The sequence below is a fragment of the Zalophus californianus genome, chromosome 9 (assembly GCF_009762305.2).
Source record: "Zalophus californianus isolate mZalCal1 chromosome 9, mZalCal1.pri.v2, whole genome shotgun sequence".
Taxonomy (NCBI): Eukaryota; Metazoa; Chordata; class Mammalia; order Carnivora; family Otariidae; genus Zalophus; species Zalophus californianus.
In genome coordinates this window covers 26,608,480-26,615,761 of record NC_045603.1, presented here as the reverse complement: position 1 = coordinate 26,615,761, position 7,282 = coordinate 26,608,480, and positions in this window count along the sequence as shown.

Here is a 7,282-nt window from a genome sequence, read left to right as displayed (position 1 = left end):
TGTGGGATATTGTTTTTCTCCTTTTTCTTCACTGTCTCTAACAGAGATAATCAATTCACAAATTGATACATATGTATTGTGCATTTGCTGGTTAAGTCATTGTATCTGGGGCTGTGGGTACCCCCAAAGAATGACCCCCTGCCTCTAAAGAATTTAGTCTTTATGTTCATCAACAGATGGATAAAGAAGATGTGGTATATATATATATATATATATATATATATATTCATTCAATGGAATATTATGCAGCCATCAAAAAACCCCTGAAATCTTGCCATTTGCAATGACGTGGATGGAACTAGAAGGTATTATGCTAAGAGAAATAAGCCAATCAGAGAAAGACAATTATCGTATGATCTCACTGATATGAGGAATTTGAGAAACAAGACAGAGGATCATAGGGAAGGGAGGGAATAAGACGAAACCAGAGAGGGAAACAAACCATAAGAGACTCTTAATCTCAGGAAACAAGCTGAGGGTTGCTGGAGTGGAGGGGGGTGGGAGGGATGGGGTGCCTGGATGATGGACATTGCAGAGGAAAGGTACTATGGTGAGCACTGTGAATTGTGTAAGACTGATGAATCACAGACTTGTACTCCTGAAACAAATAATACATTATATGTTAATAAAAAAACAAAACAAAACAAAACAAAAAGAATTTAGTCTTTAGCGTACAATTCAACCGATGTTTCTTGAACATTGAGTCTGTCCAAGCTGCATAGAGATAGAACCATCAGTCTAGCTCACTGCCACATCCCCCCAGCTCTCAGCACGTGTTTAGTGCACGGTAGGTTCTCAGAAGGTGTTTGTTAAAGAAAGGAGAAGGTAAATGAACAAAAAGTTTGAAGCATACAAAAAATTATGGAGAGAAACTGCATGAGGCACCATCCCCTGACCTCAAGGAATCTACAATCGAGTAAAAGATAGGTACGTGATTAATGTATAGTGTAGAATGTAAATTGCAAGATGTAAATGCTATCATAGACTGGTAAGTAAGGTGCTATTCAATGTCAGAGGAGGGAATTTGTAACCAAATGGAGGGATCAATTCAGTTAAACAAATTCAACAGGCAAGTTTGAGTACAGTACTAGAATGGACCCTGACAAACAAGAGATACTCATCATTCTGGAATAAATGAATGAACACTTACTATACACCAGGCCCTGTGCTCATTCCTCACGGCACAAAGAGGAATCAGAACTTGATTTCTCTTTTAATTTAATCTTTTAAGGGACTTGTAGTCTGGTAGAGAACTTCTAGTATATTTTCAAGAAAGACTCCCAGGAGAAAGTGACTTTTAAACTAAGCCTTAATGAATGAATAGGAGTTTGCAAGGTGGAAAAAGGGGTAGGTTATGTTGGATAATGTATAGCATATGCAAGAGCATGGAGGCATGAAAGGCTTGGCTTGTTTAAAGAATATTCCACTGCTAAGAATGAAAGACAGTACCTGGTATATCCCTAGCTCTTAGCATAAAGCCCTATAAATGGGAGTCCCTTAGTAAATACTTGTTGTTTTTGATGATAGTGATGGTAAGAGCCAATAGATGAGCATAAGTCGTAAGTGCTGGTCAAACCCAAGTAAGATGCTCAGTGCTGGGCATGTGCCCCAGAAATGCTAAGTTAAAATTCTTTCTTAAGGTTGAGATTTGAAATGGTATTATGGGCTACTTTGTGTCTCTCCTCTCCCCTATTCATATGTTGAAGTCCTAACCTCCAGTATCTCAACATGTGACTGTATTTGGAAATGGGGTCTTTGATGAAGTAAAATGAAGTCGGTCAGTGTGGGTCCCCATCCAGTATGACTGGGGCCCTTAGAAGAAGAGGAGATTTGGACACAGATGTGTACAGAGGGTAGACCATGTGAAGACACAGGGAGAAAAGAAGGCCATGTACGAGCCAAGAAGAGAGGTCTCAGAAGAAACTCTGCTGACACCTTGGTCTCAGACCTGGAGGCCCCAAAACTGTGAGGAAATAGATTCTTGTGGTATCAGCCACGCAGTCTGTGGTGTTTGGTTTTGGAAGCCCTAGCAAACTCCTACAATGGGTTAGCATAGCCCTGGAGCCCCCTGGTGTCTAATAATGGTGATAATAATAATAAGGTTATTATTTATTGAGCATTTCCTGTGTGCCAGGCATTGTACTAAATGACATGCCCATATTATCTCATTTAATATGCTTGGAAATCCCAGGAGATAGAAGCTCAGAGAGCCCAGGCCTGCATCGTTATTGAGTGGTGGCACTGGGTCTGGAACCTAGGCCTGACTAGGGCCACAGCTGGCCTACAGAGTCTTTATACGTGGAAAAATCATCTCTTCCTTTGGACATACCCAGCCCCATGCCAGGGATCAGGGCGTGGTGAGCAGAAGGCAGGCTGGATTTCAGTCCTAGTGGGTGGGCTTCCTGGGATTCTATAACCACAAGGGGGGTCTTGATCTAGCCTTATTCTAATTGGCCTCAGAACAGCTGTCTTTAGTCCTCTTTCAGCAAGAAAATCAACTTGCTGGGATCACACACCTGCCCTGTCACCAACATCTCCCCCCTCACCCCCAATCAAAGAGACTGACAAATGCGTCTTTGATTATTTTGACTATGCATGTAAGTGTGCCTTTCTTGACAATTAAAGCTCCTGAATGTTCCAAATGTGCAGCTTTCATGGTGGGGGGAAAAAAAGGCCACTGACAGTGTAAATATTTAATCCCCATTAAGAACGTCCAATAAATGAGGGGAGCTGGGTTTCAAATTGGCTGGTTCAAATGATTAAAGCACAGAAATCATAGCAGGGTAAAAATAAAGTACCCTCAGTAAAAGTACCGTCTTTAGAACTCAAGATGATTTCTATTTCTACTCCACAGAATGCTGTGTGGGTCACCTGTCCTTGAGCCATGAGGGAACCAAGAATATCCAATTTATCTTTAAAGGTTAGTGGGGGGTGGGATGGGGAAAGGTCTGGAGATGAGGAAATTTGGCAATCTCTTAATAATCCTGTCAGTAATAATGAATAAAAATGGAATTTCTCAACTGAATTGAAGGGACGGCTGAAGCTCACTCTTAAGGAGAAATGTCTAAAAAGGAAAAAGCAGTATGTTCAGTTTCGTGTCTTATTTGAAAATATACTTCAAACGTTCAGCGGTGTTTTAGAGATCATAACCACCCCCGTCCCTGCATCACCTTCTGAACCCTTAGCTCCCAGTAGTTCCTGGTTTACTTTTAAGGTAAAGCTTTCAGTTTTATGATTTAGCTGGAAAAAAAATATAATCCTACCCAGTCGAGTTTCCATTTCTCTGTATCACCAGGTTGAACTTAGTGTAGGAAAGTCTGTGCCAAGAGAAGAAAAGTAGAGCTTTTCCATTGCCAGATTTTGGGAGAACCAAACATTTGGAAAGACTAGGAATTCCATTGTGCTTGCTTGTTTCTCGTGTTTTCCATCGATGGACAAAGAGAACATCTGGATTTAGACATCATGTTAAGTCACTTCTCTATCCATGTTTGGAGGGAGGTGGAGATATGGTTCTGACAGGAAACAGGGGACACATGCAAATGGATACATTAATGAAGGGACCGTGGCAGATGTGTGTGCAGGATGAAGAGAGAACAGCAAGGGCTAGTGACCGAGGAAGAGATTGGCTGCCACAGGCCTGAGGGTGAAGGAGTGGTTGTAAGCCAGAGAAAGCTTGGGGAGAAGGCTGCCCACAGGATCCATGGCCTTCAGAGGGACACAGCCACAGCCCATAAACAAAGCAGCCAGGTGGGAGCTAGGAGAAGAACTATCTGGATGTCACCCCTAGCCATCTACCTCTGGATCTTCTGCTGGCACCTCTCATTGGCTGAATCCAACCAGAAGCCAAAAGGCAAGGGAGATGTCCATAAATGTCAAACCTCTGGGCAGAAAGCAGGATGGGGAAGAGTGGGGAAATGGGACGTGGAGAGAAATGGAGACTATCCAGCACAGATAGGGAAGAACACAGAAATAGGAAGCATTAGAAAGAGCGCAGAAGGCGAGGTGAATGCTTGGTCTTCCATGGGATCTGCAGGTGGGATTGTGTGCATGAGGCTGCCGGTGTCTAAGAGAGGCTGTCTGGACCTCCGTGCTCCCAGTGCCTTCCACAGATGGGGGATGAGCGGGGATGTCCTTCCCACGGAGACCAAATGCTGAGCTTCCTGACAGCCATGAGCCATGCTCAAAGCTAATGCCAGTTGCTTCTGGACCACCTTGGTGGAATTATTTTCTAGGGAGTGGCAGGGCACTAGAATCAGAGGGGGTGCCAATTGAGGGGCGAGCAGCAGGCCACTCACCACCAAGTCCAGAAATTTTATTGTCAGCTCAGAGCATCTCCCCCTGTCAGGATCTCCAGGAAATGGAAGTATGAGTGACTGTGAAGTTATCTGTGTGTTTATCTTATCCTCTGTTATTCATTTCAAGAGTTTGAGTTATTATTAATATGAGGGCCTGGTTTCTGGCAGCTCTTTTCTTTGAATGGGTTTATGCCAAGCTGCCAGTTATCAAAGGATTCAGGGCCTAGGATTATACTGGCAGGGAGCCTCAGAGCTGTGACGGCAGAACAGAGATGCAGGAAAACACACCGTATTAAATGGGGATCAGCATTTTGTGTCTAGTCCTTGATACCCTTTTGGCTCCATATTTCAAAAGAACAGCAAGGAAAGTATGAGCAGGGGCAGACCTGAATATTGTGAAAATCAGACAAAAGCTGGTGACCAAGAGACTGCTCAGCAAATTGCAGAGATCCCCCAAATTGGAAGAAATAATTAACCAATGATTTTGTGTACTTCATGCAGGGTGAACTCCAGCTGGTCTGGGAAAACACTGTGATGATTTACCCTATTTTGCTCTCAACCAGCAAGGGTCTCAGACTCTTAACCACTGATGGTTTTGGGTGAATGTTTTGGAGAAAGGGCTCAAGAAAAACTTCATGACACTGGAGTGTACTACCTGAGAAGGGAGGTACTAGGGGCCAGGATGATGTCCTAGACACCAATCTCTTAAAAACAACCAACAGTTGACATCCCCACTATAGGAAATAACTCATTGGTCCCTAAAGCTGACTGAAGGCTCTTATTTAGTTTAAAGGAAGTCTTTGGACCTTGAGTCAAAGATTGTTTATTTGTACCTCCAACTCATTCTCCCATCTACAATTGTAACTCTGCTGGTGAATGACCATGAGCTATTAAGCCATGACACAGGAAAGAGGACAACAGTGATGCCTCCCTACCGAAGGAACACCACTGGGCCTTCGTCACTTTAACCAAAGGCGTGGGGCAGTATCACAAGCATAAAAATGCTCAACAGCTGTCTGGGGCCATGTTGGGCGGGCAAGAAGATGAAGCATTGTGTTCCTTCAGCCACATCTTAACTGTGCTGCATTTGACTGACTTTTCGTGTTGATTGAATTGCATTCAACTCGTCTCTCAGCATCAATTCAAACTTATTAAATGGCTCTTCATCTTATCTGCTTTCAACCGTCCACTCATCAGCAGACTAGAAAGGAGGCTGGCTCATTTCTTTTTCCTGTCATTCACCAAAAGGAGTTGGGAGCTTTGATAAGGGCCTGGATGTGGAAGACCACATAGACTTGAGCCAAGCTGTGAAGAGGGAAGTAGCCTAAGTCTTAGGAGGACAACGCTGGTACTATTCGACCCACTGGCATTTCCCAAATGCTGCCTAAGGGGTTGTAACTCCTTCGAAAAAGGCAGAGAATTCGTTGACCACCAGAACTAATATCTTCGTTGCTTTCGATCTCTACCAGCCCAGTCATCCTACAGATCACTGTCAGATTTTTTTTTTTTTAAGTCAGAAAGAAAACTGAAAACACCAATGATAGCTATCTTGTGACTGTGACCAATTGCTTACTGAACAGTTCTTAATGTCCTGAGCCTCAGCAGGAAACCACTGAATCTATAAAGTCTTGTCCGGCAGAAACGAGTCTGACTGTGGATGGTCTGGTTAACCCAGATTGCCTTAGATGCCTGAGGGAGTTGATATTTTCTCATTATGAAGATTTTCCCATCTAGCGAATGCTACAAATAAAACTGCTCGGAATCAGTCTGAACTGCCTGTTTCCGTGGTAGCAGGCCTCTGTCTGGAGGATAAATCTGCACCATCTTCTTTTTCTTTGGGTTTCAGCCAGTTGTGTGATAAGGAGTTCCGAATGTGCAGTGAGTGACACCCACCAGAACGGGCTCCATCAGTGGGAGAAGGAAGCTGTGTCACCAGTGCGACTCGCACCCCTGGCTAGACACCAGCGTCCAGGAGAAAGCGAGCCGAGACAGAGAGAATCCACATGCCCAAATATTGATTTCTGTTGTTCATATTTCCCACACTTTTCAAATGTGAACTTGTGTCCTGAAGGTGGAGCTTTAGTACACAGGAAAATTGGAAAGGGGCAAACATGTTTGCACAAAATGGGGTAGACTCAGCAAAGAATACATTTATATGCTTCCTAGTCTCCCGCATTTATCGTGCCAAAAAGCAGGCACAGCTTCTGATTTCCTTCACCATAGGCGCCTGCAGACAATTACATGGGAGGAAAAAGAAGCGTGCTTTCAGGAGTGGGGCTTGTGGTCCCAGATTCTAGAATGGTGAGAAACTGTAGCCATCAGAGCCATTTATACTTCTTGCTGGGGGTATTTTTAAGATGTTTCTTCCTCAGAATGAGGCGGCAATGAATTGGGTAGTGATCAAAATGCTGCACCATAGAGTATGTTTAATCCAAATAGCTCCCAAGATGGTCTGCTACTCATTGTTGCAGCTCTGCAGGACTTAGAGAAATTACGTGTTACCAGTGAAGTAAAACTATCTCCAGAATGGAACTGAACTGTTGCTTCTCAGCATATAACAGCCCTGCCACGGCAGGTTCACGGCAGCGGCGAAGATCTTTGTGTTCCTCATCATTCACAGGGAGAATTGCCAACATGTCCACAACAGAAATCCCCTCCTATGCTGTGAGGGCTTTGGTGAGTTTCTGCAGATGTTTCGTAGGTACTACTTTTCCCATTTCCAGCAGGGCGGAAGTTCTTAAAACATTTCAGGTGGGCAGGGAAGGGGGGAGGGAGGCCTGATTATCTTGGCGCGGAGAGAGCATCTGACGTGCCTTACCGACAGTCTCCCGACTAACGTCAGTCAGCCTGGGGTCTTAGGCCTTTTCCCTCTCTCCTCCACTCTCCCCAGCGCCCTGGCTGCCACCACCGCCGCACAGCTCATGGGGAAGTATTTCCAGCCCACTGGCAGGCAGCGATAATGTCATCCAATTTCAGACAAGGAAATT